At 46.4% G+C, this 16,888-nt stretch overlaps 1 protein-coding gene across 1 annotated transcript in view; it reads right to left on the bottom strand.

Moving 5' to 3' along the window:
• Positions 1–16,888, bottom strand: part of LONRF2 (LON peptidase N-terminal domain and ring finger 2) — an 882,740-nt gene that overhangs the window by 526,002 nt on the left and 339,850 nt on the right. The window lies entirely within an intron of this gene.

Below are 16,888 nucleotides of genomic sequence, written 5' to 3' on the forward strand. Positions count from 1 at the left end.
CACCTTGAAGCGCAAGTACTTTCTGTGCACTGGGAACATGGAAATATGAAAATATGCATCTTTCATGTCCAATGTTGCCATGTAATCCCCTTTTTAGGAGGGGGATTACCTCTTGGAGAGTAGTCGTGTGAAATTTTTGGGGCTTGACATACTTGTTTGCAGGCCTTAAGTCCAATACTGGGCACATTGTCAAATCTTTTTTTGGCACAAGGAAGTAAGTTGCATAAATACCCTTGTTTACCTGGTGTCCCGGGACGAGTTCCATCGCGTCCTTTGCTAGAAGATTGGCGATCTCTTCGAGGAGGATCTTCTGGTGGTCTAATGAGTGTACTCTTTGACGTGGCGGGTTGTTTCGGGGACGCTCTAACAGTTCTATGCAGTATCCTGCGGACACTTTGGACAGCACCCATCTGTCTGATGTGATCCCTTCCCAAGCTTGGGTGAAGTTGGTAATGCGTCCCCCTACTGGGGATGCGTGAGAAGGGACCCTGAACGGAACGTCACTGGGGATGCCTCTACCCTTACCACGTCCTCTCTTATAACCCCTGCCATAACTCTGGGTAGACTGCTGGTTGTTGTTCCATGGTGTACCCTGCCCCTGGGAATAGTTTGTTCCTCTCTGGGAATTTTGTCTGCGTGGGCTACGAAAATTGCCATTCCCTCTTTGATTTGGGGGTTTGTTGGTTAATTGGCCTAGGGATTTGAGAGTCTCGTACTCATCCTTGGCATTTTTCAGGGCGTCCTCTACCGCCTTTCCAAACAGTGATCTGTCTCCATCAGTTTGTCTATTAATGATGCTTATGTTTCGGGTTTGAACCCAGATTGGCGTAACCAAGCATGTCTTTTGATAACAGCGCTTTCTGCTATCAATCTGCCGGCGTCAACCGCGGCATCAAAGGTTTCTTTTAAGATGCAACCGGACACGGCTCTTCCCTCCGATGCAACCCGTGCCAATTGGCCTTTTAAGGGTTCTGGGGAAGAGTCTATGAGTGCCGCGACTTCCTCCCACTGCTGACAGTTGTAACTCGCCAGTAGGGTGGTGGAGTTGGCGATCCTTGCCTGGTAGGCGGAAGTGGAGGCTACTTTCCTACCCAAGCCATAAATCTTCTTGCTCTCCTTGTCGGGAGGAGCTTCGGACGATCACAGGGGTGTTCCCGCCCTCTTTTGTGTGTTCGTAACTACCAGGGAGTCCGGTTTCAGTTGCCCCCTTATGTACAGCGGGTCTGATTGGGCTGCCCTGAAATGTTTCTCTATCCTGGGGTTTACCGCCCTGGTGAGGTTGGGATTCACAAGGGAAGGGTATATCCTCCTTTGTATTGATTTAAAGATAGGGATGGCCTGGGCAACAGGCCTCCTTTCTCCCACTAATTCTTCCTGTGCTCCCTGGGTGTCAATGTGGAAGTGTTCTGCCGCTCTGGACAGAATTTCATTCAGGAGAGGTTGGTTGTCGACCGGGGAGTCGGTAACCGGGGGATCTTTGTCTACTGGGGAATCTACCCTGTAGGTTTCTGGGTCATCCTCTTCCTCCTCTTGGTCCTCATCATCCCCATAGTAGGCCGTCCCAGATTGGTCTCTCAACATGCCCAAATCAGGATATATGAGAGGAAGTGTTCAGGATTCTTGGCATAGAAGTCTGCCAAAGACGACATCCTAGACATAACTCTGTCTATGTCGTCACTAGACTATTCCTTTGAGCTGGGAATGACTCTTTCCTTGGAGAGTTTCCCTGTCTTGTCCCGACTGGACCTATGTGTTTGTGACAGAAGACTGAGACTTGCCCGTCTGTTTTTGCCTGTCTGACTGCTTCTGAGGTGTGGAAGAAGGTAGAGAATGCTTCTTTTGTTGTTTTCCCTCCTCCCCGTAGGTGGAAGAGTGTTTTCCCTGTTTATTCGCCCCTTCGGAGCCTTTCGACGTCTGGCGTCAAGGTTCGGGGGTAGTGTCCCTATCTCTCGAGTGTGGAGGTTGGGACTCAGGAACAGCCGTTAAGCGGTCTGCTGACGCCGACTCCTGGAGTGCGGCCTGGGGATAGAGGTCGGGTTTGGCTTCTGACGATCGAACCTCCGTTACCTTAGGGAGCGGGGCACTCTTGGCAACAGTGGATGGCTGCCTGAAGTCATGCGGCGATCTAGATCAAGAACGCCCAGAGGACACCGATTCGGTGGACCGTTCTCTGTGTGCCTCTTTCAGAGAACTCGACGAGCGCGTCGAGTCTCGGTTGGACTTATGTTTGGTGGAAGTGGTGTGGGTAGCGCTTGTGTCGCCGGGTGTTTTCCCCATAGCCGCCCTGCCGGACGACCTTCCGTGGTCGGGGACTTGCGCTTGGCTGTCTCTCCATGCCACGTTGCCCTCGCCGTCCGAAAGCACAGCGTCGCTGACATCGCTGAAGGTGCCCTCCACTGCCTTGGCCTCTTGACGCCTGGCGTGGTGGGCCCAACGCTTGATCGAACGGTCCTTTATCGTTTTCGGTTTAAACCTACTACACGCTCTACAGTTCGCCTCGGGGTGGTCCCTCGGCAAGCAGAGGTTGCAAGTGGCGTGTGTCAATCCAAGGGTACTTGCGGTTGCACTTGGGGCAAAATTGGAAAGGGGTACCCTCCATACGCACCTTGTGGCAGCGGGCTAATGATTGTAGGAATATATACAAGATGTACCTATATATAAAAAAGTGTGTGGAGTATGTGCCACCCCCCCCACTCTCCCTACTTGCAGGGCCGAGGCCAGAGGCCTTCCAAGGCCCGGGCCGAGGCCAGAGGCCTTCCGAGGCCCAAGTCTGTCGTGCAGCTCTCGACGGTCGATTTCTTCTCCGGGCCGGCATCGAGTGTGGAGGTTCGGCGACTCGACGTTGGGGTGGAGAACTGGGGAAATATAACGATATTTTTGCAAAATTCTGGCTAAGGCCAGGGAACTCTGCGGGATGCTTCCGACCAGTATGGTGGAAAAAAAACAATCTGAGGGTCCTAGACGCGTGAGGGATCATGGGTACAGTGGACATCACACTAGGGATAGTATTACTGGCATGCCCTGTGTCGACGCCCATTTTCAAGTTTCGAAAAACAAACTAATACTCCGCAGCTTCCACTAGATGTCGGCCTATGCACAGCATGTGATCTAAGCAGATTCCACAAGCCTCAGAAATTATATATATATATATATATATATATATATATATATATATATACACACACACACACATATACACACACACACACACACACCCAGTTTACTCAAGTTCCTAGTTTTTTTGCCACTTCTTACAGAATAACCAGCATTTGTGAGGTCAAAGACCAGATGCTCAAGTAACGAAAGGTGTAATGGACGGATATTCTACTGAGATGCAGGATGGGTGGGGCTGTCGTGCCTGCGCCATGGGCGCATACATTGGCGATCATTATGGACCTTATTTCTCATATTCGAGACTTTGGTACTTTTCTATTTCTTCCAACAAACTTCAATAACCACAATGCCCCTGGCTATAAAGATCTATTCCTGGCTATTCCTAGTGGTCATCATCGAAACTAAAATCCCCAGAAGCTCTGGGGATTTGCTCTGCTTCCACCCGCTCAGGAACAGAGAGGGAGGTGGCTGATTGTCTGCAGGTGTGCTTAGCCAGGTGCGACCAATTAGCCTACCTCTGTGCTGGGCTGGGCAGTATAAAAGCTGCTGCCTGCAGGGGCTCAGTCTCTTGCATTAAGAGTCCTTCCAGCACCTTTTTGCTTAGAGCTACGTATCTTTGTATGCGGTTCCTCTGCATAGCAGCCGATCACGCTCCGCTGCTACCTTCCGTCCTTGCCTTCCAGGCTCCAGCCAAGCAGCCGATCACGCTCCACTGCTACCTTCCGTCCTTGCCTTCCAGGCTCCAGCCAAGCAGCCGATCACGCTCCGCTGCTACCTACCGTCCTCTGTTATCCACATCAGTTTACCTTCATTATTTCCTTTGTTATTACAGTTCCTCTGTTTCCGGATTGCTGCTCCCTTGCTTTCTTCCTTGTTTTCAACCCTCAGTTCTTTCTCCCTATATCCAATCCTGTTATATGGCTTTCCCTTCATTTCCTTCTGCTAGGTTGCTATTCAACTTCCTTTTCCCTGGATTTATCTGTTAGTGTCTTCTCTTGTACGGTTTGTAAACCCCTTGTACAGGGCTTGTCTGTTGGTTTCCGTCAGGCAACCTCTGCCCTTTCCCTGGTCTAGTTTCTACGTTACAGACACCCATAGCTGTTGTTCCAAGACATGAGTAAACAGTGTGGGCCTCTGTTATAGCAAACTGTGCAGAAGGTTAGAGTTTTCCTAAGGTTCGTGGAATACTCTTTTCCTAGATCTGCATACACCCCAAGAGGGAATCTATCCTGTACCTTTTCCCTTACTACACTTGCCTACTCTTCACTCTCCTTTCTTTCCGCTGTGTGTGAACTATTCTGTCCTCTTTACTTTGGCACAACCACCCAAATCCTTCATGGGTGTCCTGTGCCACTCTTAATAGGGTGCCATCCTTGACAGGGGCAATGAGGACAACATGGGAGGACCATCCAGCCGAAAGAACGTTACCAGGTTTAAGTAACTTAACCAGGTGTCCTCCCACGTATTCCTCATTTTATATTAGCCACCCAAAGAAGTATGGTATTGGAGGAGGGAGGAGAATTTTTAACGTTTGCCATTAACACTGAAGCACAGATTTTCCAAAACTCGCCTCCTGTCCTGACGCAGATTCTAGACAATAGTGGTTTGTAAAGGTGGGTACAGATGACCAAGTAGCTGCCGCACAGATGCCCTTGATCATGCCCCTCCCCTTTGTAGAGCAGATGAAGTGGCCACACCCCTTGTGGAAGGAACCCGTAAGCAGAGGGGCCTCCTGATCAGCTAGTCGAACACTAGGTAATGCATACAATTATTCAACAGGGTAACATTTGCTTTGTAACTGCAACCTAGTTTGTGCTTGGTGTAGCCAATTAACAACTGATCATCTTGTCTCAGTTTAGCCAAACGAGAAATATAAAAGCTTGAAGCCCTTTTGGGGTCCAGTCTGTGAAGCCTTTCTTCCTCCTTACCAGGGTGAGTGGGAGGGTAAAAATGTTGGCAATACCATTTTTTGGGATAGATGAAACTCTGAAACCAACTTCGGCAGAAAATAAGTCACTCTTATTGCAACCTTTTCCTTATAGAAAGTTGTAAACCGAGGGTTACATGACCAGGCCTGCAATTCGCTGAAACTGCGTGCAGATGCTATAGCCGTTAGAGTTTTTAATGCCAGTAATGTTAATGGGCAAGAATGAAGCAGTTCAAAGAGAGGACACTGGGAATTTTAACACCAGATTCAAATCCCAAATGGGTCCCACAAAAGGGTCTGGAGGGTACACATTTGTGAGCTCTTAACAATTGAATTACAATTGGCATCTTAAAGTAAGTTTGCTCAGACGTGAGCTTAAAAATAGAAAGCATCGCCAAGTTTCCCTTGACGTTGCCAACCTGGAGCCCCAGATTAGCTAGATGCAGTAGGAATGATAACACCATAGTAGTGTCGCATAGAAAAGGATCTACATTCTTCTCTGCACCAGCTGCAGAAATTGTTCCAACGGCAGCAATACAGAGATTCTGTTGCTGTCCTTGTGCCTGAAAGCAAAATCTCCATCATGTCTTCCAGGAGGTCCCAGTCCTTAAACCTCAACCTCTCAGAAACCATGCGTGAAGGTTGAAGTCTTGACCGCTGGATGGAGAACACAACCCTCTCTTTGCGGAATCCAAATTGGAGGGCAGATGGACATGTCCGGAAGGTCCAGGTACCACGTCCTTCTGGCCCAATCCGGAGCAATTAGCTCATTTTCAGGCAACCCTCGGCCTCCTGCTCCTCCTCTCCTTCCCTCATCTATGACTGACTGTCTGCCATCCAGGATTGGTGTGCCGCTCTGCCTTAATGCCAGTAAAACTGAAATTCTACTCATCGGCACACCCACTCCCTCCTTCCTTGCAGCTCTCTGGCCGGCCTCTCTTGGCCCTCCTCCCACTCCCACCTGCAAGGCAAAAAACCTTGGGGTCACCTTCGACTCTGCACTCTCCTTCTCACCTCACATCTCTGACGTCTCTAAGAGGTCACACTACCAGCTGCACCTCCTTAGAGGTATTCTTCCTTTCCTATCCTTCCCCCAGAAGCTCACTGTCTCCAGAGCCCTGGTCCTCTCCAAGCTGGACTACTGTAACAGCCTCTATCTAAATCTTCCTGCCTCCACTCTCCGTCCTCTGCAACTTATCCAGAACAAGACTGCAAGACTTGTCCTTGGCCTCAAGCCCAGGGATCGTATCTCTCCAGGACTGAAATCTCTGCACTGGCTCCCAGTGGCTGCGAGGATTAAACCTCTGCATTGTACACAAGGCCTTCTGGGGTCTGGGGCCGAAATACCTTCAACTCTCTTCCTAAATACCTTCCTTCTCAAGCTCTTCGCTCATCTGCCTCCAACTCCCTCAGGGTCAGTCGCTTCTCCAAACAACAAGTTGGTGGCAGATCACTCTCTTCGGCAGGGGCCTCTCTCTGAAACAGCCTTCCTGCTCCCCGAAACTCGAGGAGAACCACCTCCGGTTCAGGAAACCCCTCAAAACCTTCCTCTTTGCTTCTGCTTTCTCTCCTCCACTCCCTTGCTGAACTCCTGACTGAAACTGCACTGGTTACCTGGCCACCCTTCTGATCTCTGGCCAGGCCCCGTCAACTGGCCACCTGCACTGCCTCCCTGGCAACCTCTGCACTTGGGGACTGTTTTCTGTATCCCTTCAGTCCCCTTTCCAGCACTTTGTCCACACTTCCTTGCACTTGCCCGTTTTTTATGTATTTTATTTACCTCATTTATTCCACTTCCCATGTACTACACTTTTCCCCCCCTCCCTATCCCCCCCTTGCACTCTTCCTTTCCCCCCTTCCCATGCACTTGTGCGATCTGAATGACACCTGGCCTAGTAAGATCGTTGTCTGTCCTCCCTTTGTCCCCCCCCCCTTGCCTCATCACGCCTTGAAATACTTGAGTATAGGCACGTTATAAATGCCATATCATGGATTTCCGTAACTTTCTTAACCTCCTGATCACCTGAGGGATGACAGAGACTGGAGGAAACATGTACAGGAGTTGAAACTCGCAGTCGACTACAAATGCATCCCCTAGTGCTCCTCTCTGAGAAAATTCCCTGGAACAGAGCAGTTCACACTTCCGGTTGACACTGGACACAAACAGATCTACTTGAGGGGTTCCCCAAAGGGTGAATATCTCTTGAAGGACTTCCTGAGCTAGTTCCCACTCGTGGGAAACTGCACTCTACCTGCTCAGAGAATCTGTTCTCTCCTCTCCGGCTAGGTGAACTGCCAATTGGGAGATTCCCTCTTGAAATGCCCAGAACCATAGCAGCATTGCCTCTCTGCACAGCGGTAGTGACCCTACATCACATCTCTTGTTGAGGTAGTACATGGCCACTGTATTGTCTGTCATAAGGACATTCTTTCATCGTACAGATGCCAGAAAAGCCTTCAGAGCTAGTCTGACTGCGCTCAGCTCCAAAAGGTTGATGTGTAGTTTAGACTCCGATGGAAACCAATGTTAGGAAGAATTCTCAGAAATGTGCTTTGTTGGATTTTGAGGGCTTGATTGTTTTAACCTGGAGAGAGAGAGAGACCCTTGTTCCCACTCATGTATTTTAATGTGATTTGGAACTCTTGTTTCTTTTGGTTGTGAATTCTGACAAACTCCATAGTCATCTTTGTGCAGTGGCACAGGGAAGTCTTTCAGATTTCCTCAAGGTTTAAATAGCTTCCCTTGGATAAACCCGGTTTCCAAGAGCAGTGAAGTGAAACTGACTTTACTTACACTTGTACATTTCTAGACCCAACACACACTATCTTACAATAGGGTGCTGGAGGGGTTACTTAGTATCCCCTTTGTCTAGCTTCTCATGTAACATTTTTATGTTACCCTTTCCTCGATGAATGGCTGGTGGCAGTGGTATACTTTTAACTACCGTGGTGAGCATTTACTGCGGGCTGCGTTCGCAGCTGCAGTAAAGCACCCAGGGGTGCCTTTTTTGTCAAAATGGCCCCGGTCTTCTTTTGTCGCCATTTCTTTGTGAAAAGGTCCTTCTTGAGATTTACTCTGCGCGCCAAACCAGGTTTGGTCCCTTTGTTCATTTTGCCTTTGGCAGGATTTATAAGTGAAGGCCTCCTCTGGCTCCAGGGAGTCTGGTGGGGTCAGGAAGAAAGAGGGATGCCCGATATTGCCTGTGTTTAGTCTCCTAGGAGACAGGAATGCACTCTTAGGTGATTGGCCGACTGGCTGTCTGGAAAGGATAGCCACCCTGCTGGGTGACTGACAGCTAAGCTGGAATGAATGGGAGAAACCTGCATAAAAGGCGAGACTTTTGGCTTGGAAAGCAGAGTCGGCCACTGGACGAAGGAATCCGAAGAAGAACTTTAAGACGCCTGCTGCAACTCCTGGACTGTTGGTTTGCGCAGTGAAGCCCTGCTGCTGTGCTGAAACTCCAAATTCGTATCAACGGAGAAGGCCCTGCAAGGACGACTTCTCCCTTTGAGTTGGTGGGACCAATCAACTCCAAAGTAAGCCAGCTGGATATCCTCTTGGAGCTGGTTGAAAGTCCAGTGCAGTTGCTGCTGGAACCTAATAGCCAGGGAGAGGAACAGATTGTGTGCGTTGCTTTTAAGCTGGCCAAGAGCTCCAGGAAGATACGCCGGACTCCCAGGAAGCAGGACTGACCTAGCCTCAGCCACCTCAACAGAGTGCTGGACCCCAGATGCAAGTAAAGCCCCTTTCGACAGCCAGGAACAGAGGGTTGCTATTTGAGGTAGAAGCGAGGAGCTGAAACACCAGTGCCACCCGTTTGAAGATTGCCGGTTGCGGTCGGTGACCGTCCCATTGCAGTGCATGAGTCCCCAGACGTCCTCCCTCTTGTTCCCACGACTGAGGCCCCAGGAACACCAGGATCTGCAGAGCTGCACGGGAACAGAAGTAATCTGCTGCCCATTTTCTTCAACCTAAAGGTACTGTACAGTCTGAGATAACTTACTGTTGTGTAACTGCACTTGTTCTCTGTTAGAGAGACCTGTTGTGGTTGCTCGGTAGAGTTGCTGATAGTTTCTTTACTTCACAAGTCTACACAACTTGTGGCCCTGCTTTGAATTCTTCTTTTCTACAAAGACTTCTAAAACATTGTGCAAGACTTACTTATCTGCAAGAAGTGCTTCAGCTCACCCATACTTTTGCCCAATTGCCTTTGGCCTAGCCTGGCTCCCTGAACGACTCTTCTGCCCTCTGACATTGTGTTTTGTCCACCTTCTAGGAAGGGGTTAACTAACTTTGATTTGGGGGTTACAAAAAGTACTTACCTGCTTCAGAATATTTGTGTGATCTCTTGTTCTGTTCTAATAACCTTTTTCTTTGCCTAACTCTTAAGTCTGATCGTAAATGCAAACAGTGGTATATTAATGTCCAGTGTCCTAGGTACTAAAGTCACCTGAGGGTGTAGGAAGTGTCTGTGCATCCCAAAAAGGTACTTACTGGTTTAGAAATAAAAAGAGTGGATTTTAGAGTGTAGTTTTGTGTACTATTATATTGCCCCCTTCTGAAGAAGGCTTACTCTAACTGTTAAATTAATAATTGTTTAATCAAGAAACCTTGTGTATAAGAGTTTATTTGAATACTTGTCACTTTGAATCTCTAACTCCCCTACAGCTCACATTGACCCCTCTTGAGAAAAGCCTGGCTGCTCAACGCGCTACCAACCTGTGTAGTACAGACTTATACCAAAGGTTGGGTTCCTATTGCCAGGAGGTCAGGGTTGTTGTAGTACACACATACATCTTGCCTAACAACCAACAACCGCTGACCGTCAGATCATTGGCATGGGCTCCCCACCCTGTGAGGGAGTATTCCGGAACTACAGTCATCTCCAGCCATGGTTGCCAAAAAGGTTCCCCCTTCAGAATGTTGTCCTTGCAGGCACACCACAGGAGATCCGGTGCCACTGTGCTCGGAACCTGAAGTATATCTGACATTTTGCCATAAAACAGATCACTGCGACTTGAGGAATCTTGTGCTCATCCGAGCCTCTGGCACCAGAAAAATGCAGGATGTCATGAGGCGGAGCAACCTCAGGAAATCGAAGGCCGGATGACATAGGGCACACTGAAATTTGTTGACCATCTGCTGAATGTGTTGAGCGTTCACTCGGGTGCCAAGGCTTTCCCCGGTGAAGCATCAAGGACCACTCAGATGAACAGGAGCTTTTGGGTGGGTATCATGTGGGACTTCTTGAAATTGAAGGAGAAGCTCAGACTGTGGTGAGAGTGGCAGGTGATGCTGAGATGTTCCAAGACCTGTTTGAGAGAACGGGCCCCGATTAGCCAATCGTCCAGGTAGGGGTAGACGTGAATCCACCCCCCCCACTCCGACCCCCCCCCCCCCCCAACTCCTGAGACTCGCTGCCACCACTGCAATCAACTTGGTGAAAACCCTCGGGCGGAGGTCAGCCCGAATGGCAGAACTCTAAACTGATAATGAGAACCACCAACGACGATCCTCCGGTACTTCCTGTGCTTGTAATGTATAGGAACATGAAGTAAGCATCCTTAAGGTCCAATGATACCATTCAATCCTGGAGCTGTAGGGCATGAAGGATCTGAGAAAGGGTAACCATTTTGAATGTGTCCTTCGTGAGAAACGTGTTCAATTACCTGAAGTCCAAAATGTGTTTCAATCCTCGTCCTTTTTGGGGCGGCAGCTTTTCACCCGGGCTCAAGGGCATGCAAGCATTAGCCTTCTTTGACTCTTTATCGGTGTTAGTAGGCACGACAGGGTCGCGTCTCCTCTTTTCCTTTGAAGGGGCCAGGGCTGCCTTTTCAAAGATTTCTTTAGATTTGAAGCCTGAAAGCCTCCGATTCAGTTTTCAAAGCCGACTTACCTGGGCGGGCTTCTCTGCGTTCAGGAGAGGAGTTGGAAGATCAGGACGGGGACCCATGAAGCGGAATGGCACGACTCACCCCTCGATTCACCTGACGAAAGTCTCTTCAAAGGTGTCGTGTAAGGCGATTTCTGATTAGGCCTACCTGCAGCAACACTCCCCTTTTCGTTCCTTGAGCGCCTTCCCAGTCATGAATTGACAGGATCTACAGTCAACTGTGGTCGGTGCCTAAGCACTGCAAACAAATGCGGTGAGGGCCGGTATTTAAAATTCAACCACAGTCCATGTCTTTTTTTTTAAACCCGGTCTTCAGGATAGAATAAGTAGACATGTTGGACAAACGTCGTCGGTTCGTACAGAAACAGCCAGGCTGTATACGAAGTGATCGGTTTAGCTGGAAAACGGAGCAGTAACAGCACAATGCGTGCTCTATATACTGTCTATGACGTCAACCTCGAGAGGGAATGGAGGTCTTCAAGGGACATTAAGTCGTCAACACACAGCGCCCTCTACTGCAAAAGAAATTCTGAAGCAGTTGATGCTGGAAGGAGATATACGTGGGAGGACTCAATCCATTTGGAAGGTAGAAGTAATACAAGTACGGCAATGACAGTGGTTGACTTTGGCTATTGAAGGGAGCAGGGGGGGGTCTACGGATTAAGCTGGTATTTAAGTTGTAACTGAGTAAGCAAGCAACAAGTAAATGGCCTAATAAGCATGAAACAGTCATTTACTTCACTGACCACAGTGGCTCCTTCACTTAAAAGGAAAAAAGGGTTATCCCTGCATCAAAATCGGAACCAGGGAGAACTCAGAGGTGATTTCAAGGGGGCACTCAGTTCGAAAAAGTCTGTTAGGGAGAATTCTCTGTATAGGCTAATTTCCCAAACCTAGTGAGTCCCCCAGCAGCTTTGCTGGATTTTTGGGGTTAATTTTTTTCTCCTGCTAAGAGCGAGACACTTTCTCCCACTCCTAGACATGATTTGAGATATCCTTTGACTTTGTAATGTGTTTTATGGGCTATGGGGTCTGTTACTCCATACAGTAACATGTGTTTTTGGTAAGTGTGTTACAAAGCACCCTCAGTGCAGTAACACAGGGGTGTCATAATGACCCCCAAACATAGTCTTAAATTGTGAACAGAACCAGTACAAACCATCATATTGTGGAAGTATTGGTAGGGGTAATTAGATTGCCCCTGGGTCTGTTTTTCGAGGGGGCACTGTGCAGTCCCCACTCGATTGTGGACTGTGGATTTGCTATTCCTACAACCAATAGATTCTCCACTATCTCCCCTTTGCCAATTCAGATACCAAAAGCACCTTCTCCAGAAAACATTGCTGACACTCAACCAGTATTAGTTCAAATCTACCAGGCTATTCTTGGTTCCTCCTGCCACCTCAAATGTAGCTATCCCTGCGACTCCAGCTATCCCAATTATTTCAGTCACCCCATGACCTTGCATCTTGCCTCATGTAAACCAAGAAATTACTAGACACATGGAGAATTCAACAACAGTCTGCCAATGATCATTGAACACTGCTGTTTTTATTAATGGGCTTCTTTGAAGTTAAAGGTTTGCTGTATTTTATTGATTCACAGATACTGTAAAGCTTCACTTGTGGTTTTGTACAAAAATGAAGCTAGGGGAAAAACGACAGATGAGAAAAATATACACAGAATAATAGTTGAAATATCTGAAAAAATATACCGTAAAACCTGGAGCCACTATCGCCATTACTGCTATAGACCCCACACCAAATAACAGTGACATAATGCACACTTAAGTTCCCATCTATCCAACTGTAGGGTACACAGAGTTTGGTCTGACCGGTTCTGCTTAATTCCCTTCCCGCTCCCCTCCTCACCCAATCACACCAGTGGCCTCAAACCTACATCACAGCAGCAATCAAATAGCCAAGGACAGGTCTCCTTGCCTCATACAAGGAATTACCCCATCTCAGACACTCCAAATCTTTCTCCTGGATTGGCTTCAGCACCTATCCTCTCTCTACGCTCCCATCCTTGCATGCTTTTCATGACCCTTGAAACCCATGTTCAAACCCCCAACCGCACTCTTTCTCCGCTCTCTCTGCCGACAACTTTGCCTGCATTTCTCATCCAAGATAATCACAGTACGAGGATTCCCTGGTTGTCGGAAACTCTCTTCAGCCCTTCTTATTTCAAGTACCTCTCACTCGTCCCATCTTCACTCCATCTAATTTTCGGCGCACCAACTCGACTGAACATGTACCTTCAAGGCATGTTTGAAGGTTACGGCCAGATCACTCTTGAAGAGGGCCATGTATGCTTTTCAACCGCATTAATACATACATAGAAGCTCATGTGTTTTTGCATCCCTCTCTAATCTGAGCAAAAACTCCATGGAAATGGAACTCAGACACATCTCAATCTGTGTTACAGTCTCAACACTGGCATCTCTCCTGCACACATCTTTCAGGATCGCTTTAAACCTTTGACACAGCATATTATCCCTCTCTCCTTCAGATTCTCTCCTATATTGGCTTCCACAGGAGGCATTACTCAAATTGACCTTTTACAATTGACCTTTTGTCCTAATTGACCTAATAGTGGTCCTAATTGACCTTCTGCACAATTGACCCATACTTGACTTTTATAAATATATGTGTGGGGTGGGTTTGGGGTAATAAATATAATGGGATTGGATAGGGAGTTGCAGGGGGTTTCGCCCCGAATATATGTCCTAATTGACCTTCATTTCACGATCAATTGTGAAAAGGTAAATTCTGCCACGATCAATTGTGAAAAGGTCATTTCGTATACATCCTTCCAGGTCACTGCCCTGGCTTGCATTGCCAACCATCTGGCTGGCAACAGCTTTCTAGTATCCTGCAATTGTAGCACCTCTTTTGCACCCCCTCTCATGGTGGGAATCTCACAAAAATCAGGCATTGGTCCTCCCTCTTCACACTTCATGCACCTTCTCTTGGCTTCTGCCATCATCTGGACAATTTTCATTCCCTACCTTCATCCCGGATCTATCCCTCTCAGCCATTTGTCACTTCATTGCTCTACTTTGCTGCTTAACTCAACGGAAATTGGACCAATCCATCTCCCAAGCCTCTGGCAGTACCCCACCTCTCCTATGTCCTTTCCACCGAATTTACAAACTCTGTCCTGAATGGCTCAAAATCTGGGGGGGATCTACCAGACAGCGAACGTCAACAATTTACCATGGCCATAAGCTTCATGTGGGTGCTTATTCATGCAAAACCACTCCCTCCCCAAACCCTTTTCTTGCCTACAAATCTTTCCATGGACTAGTCTCCTGCCACTCTGCAAAAAAGTCTGGATATCTCACGCTTCTTTATCACTGGTGTCCTGCAATAGGAGGCCTCACTCACACTGAACCCAAACCAACTGCGATGTCCACCCTACGTTACTTTTTGCTTTTGCTCAGTCACTGTCCTTACTCCACACCATTACAATCACCTGGTCCCCAATATCAAGGTAAGGCCCACTCTAACCAGTTTTAAGACTGCCTTACTACCTTCTCTACCTTGAGCAAGCATTACATTTCACCATCATCCTCATGCACCGCACCACCTGGAAGACCTACTGCTGAGAATGCTGTACTGCACAATTGGACAAAACAGTACTTTGTGTATATGGTATAAATGTGTTGTAATGTTTTATCTTGTATTGTCCCCTTTTACTGTGTCCAACCTTTACATCCCAGTTTATATACAAACAACCCTGCATTGATCTGTTGTAAAGCATTACTTCTGAAGTAGCATCCACTTATGGTACACCCAGCATGGTCACAGGTAAACGACAGAATTGTTCCTTTGATGGCGAATTTGTAGTGGCAAAACTATTATACACGAAGGAACTCCGTAAATTAAAAACTCTGCAAATGCATAACAGTAGAAAGGTTTAGCTAACTACCAGAATTGTAAACGTAGAAAGTCTGCCAAAATGAATATGAAAGGGTTCTCCAGAAAAATTATGCTTGCGCATTGTGGAAATTGCTGAATAGAGTTAGAACCAATTCTCCACAACTTGCACTGAATCCTTTGGGTGAAGACAAATGGGTAACTCATAACCAAGATTGTGTATGAAGACAGCCCTAACTCTTAAACAAGAACTAACAAAGTTAAAAACCATTAACATTTTGTTAGAAAAGTATCATTGAAATAATTGGGCATTTGAAGAACTGTCGAGCTCCTGGCCCTAACAGTCTTGCTTCCATGGTTATAAAACAGGACCCTACACTATGGGCAGAAATTATTTATAATGTGTAAGAAAGTATGTGAGGAACAGTACATTCCAGTATCTTGGAAAACAAACATTTTAGTTCCAGTGTATAAAGCCGGCTCCAGCGAAGTGCCTGAAAATCCCTTTTGAATCTGGCTTTAGAACTGTGACAAGTACTACTCACAACATTCTTTTACTTTATGTATACCATCTAGAGCCAAGATAAGAAACAATCCATCTGTCTATATAACCTTTATAGACTTTAAAAACTGCCTTTGAGAGTGAGGTAACCGGCAGAAACTGGGGACTATTTACTGAGATGCACTGTCCTGGTTGGTTACTCAATATTTTGATAATGCTACATACTAATAACAGTACTCAAATCCGTTTAGACAACGAAGGATATATATATATATATATATATATATATATATATATATATATATATATATATATATATATATATATATATATATATATATATATATATATATAGAAGCCGATAAGGGTTACCAAAGGTGTTAAACAAGGGTGCCTATTGGCAGCACACCGGTTTAACCTTTACCTTGCAAACTTGATTAGACGTCTAGTAGAAAAGGCAAACTGCCCAGTTAAATTTGAAGATGTAAAGATCACTGCTCTCCTGTACACCGACGGTCTCATCATAGTAGATCACATGTACAGTGGGATGAAATACATATTAGAGTTGGTACGCTTTGCAAAAGAGCATTCTATTATTATTAATCTAAAAGAAAAAAACAAACTAAGTTGTTCTTATCTACAAGAATCAATAAACCGAAGAAGTATCATGGGGAAAGACTGAATATATGGATAGCTATAAATACCTTGTAGTGCTGTTTAGCAGTAAAGCAGAATATAGCTTTTGATTGAAAACAAAATCAGACGTGCCAAGCAAATTATGAGATTAGTAAGGAACTTTGTAAATAACTAAGCTGGGTATTCCCTTAAAGGGATCTTGATGCTCTATAGGCAGTGGTTGATTCCTGTTGTAGCATATGGGATTAAGGCTATATAACCATGAAAGATTTTTCATTGAGAGAAAATGGAGGGTTATTTTTGGCGTAACACCCTGGGATTGTCCCCCTCTTGTCCAATCCAATATATCAGGGTTGAATTTGGACTCCAATCCCTTGAATCTGCTGTGCTGCAACAACGGTGACTTTTGCCTCCGAAAACTATGCGTCATCCTGAAAGTCATTTACTTCGTACTATTGGCTCTAAAGTAATTAAACTCGAGAAGATTGATCAATTGAATGTTTATGATACGGCCTGTCGCGACCTGTTCACGGAACTGGTCTGTAGAATGTAATCGTTGTGGCCAATTTAAATTTATTAAATCAGCATTCAAATCTAAACTTAAGAGAAAAGATTGGGAGAACAACTTCAATCGAATGAGTGAACTCCAGAACTACAGGTATATTGAGGAAATGGTGTATACCTTTCCCCGTCCCCAAATTTATTTGTTACCTTGTCCTGACCCATTGGTACGTAAATTTCATTTACTCATGAGAATGAATCAATTACTGGTAACAGCCCCACGCATGGTGCACAATGGAAACCATCTAAAATTCAACGATACTGCCACATGTGTAGGATGTGCAATACCCTTGAAACAGGGAGACAGGTTATACCGGTTGTCCTCAAATGCAAAACTTGTATAAATTGAACTATGGTCATTATGTGCACAACT

Source organism: Ambystoma mexicanum, chromosome 7p (genome assembly GCF_040938575.1).
Source record: "Ambystoma mexicanum isolate Mex_15411 chromosome 7p, UKY_AmexF1_1, whole genome shotgun sequence".
In the NCBI taxonomy this organism is placed as follows: domain Eukaryota; kingdom Metazoa; phylum Chordata; class Amphibia; order Caudata; family Ambystomatidae; genus Ambystoma; species Ambystoma mexicanum.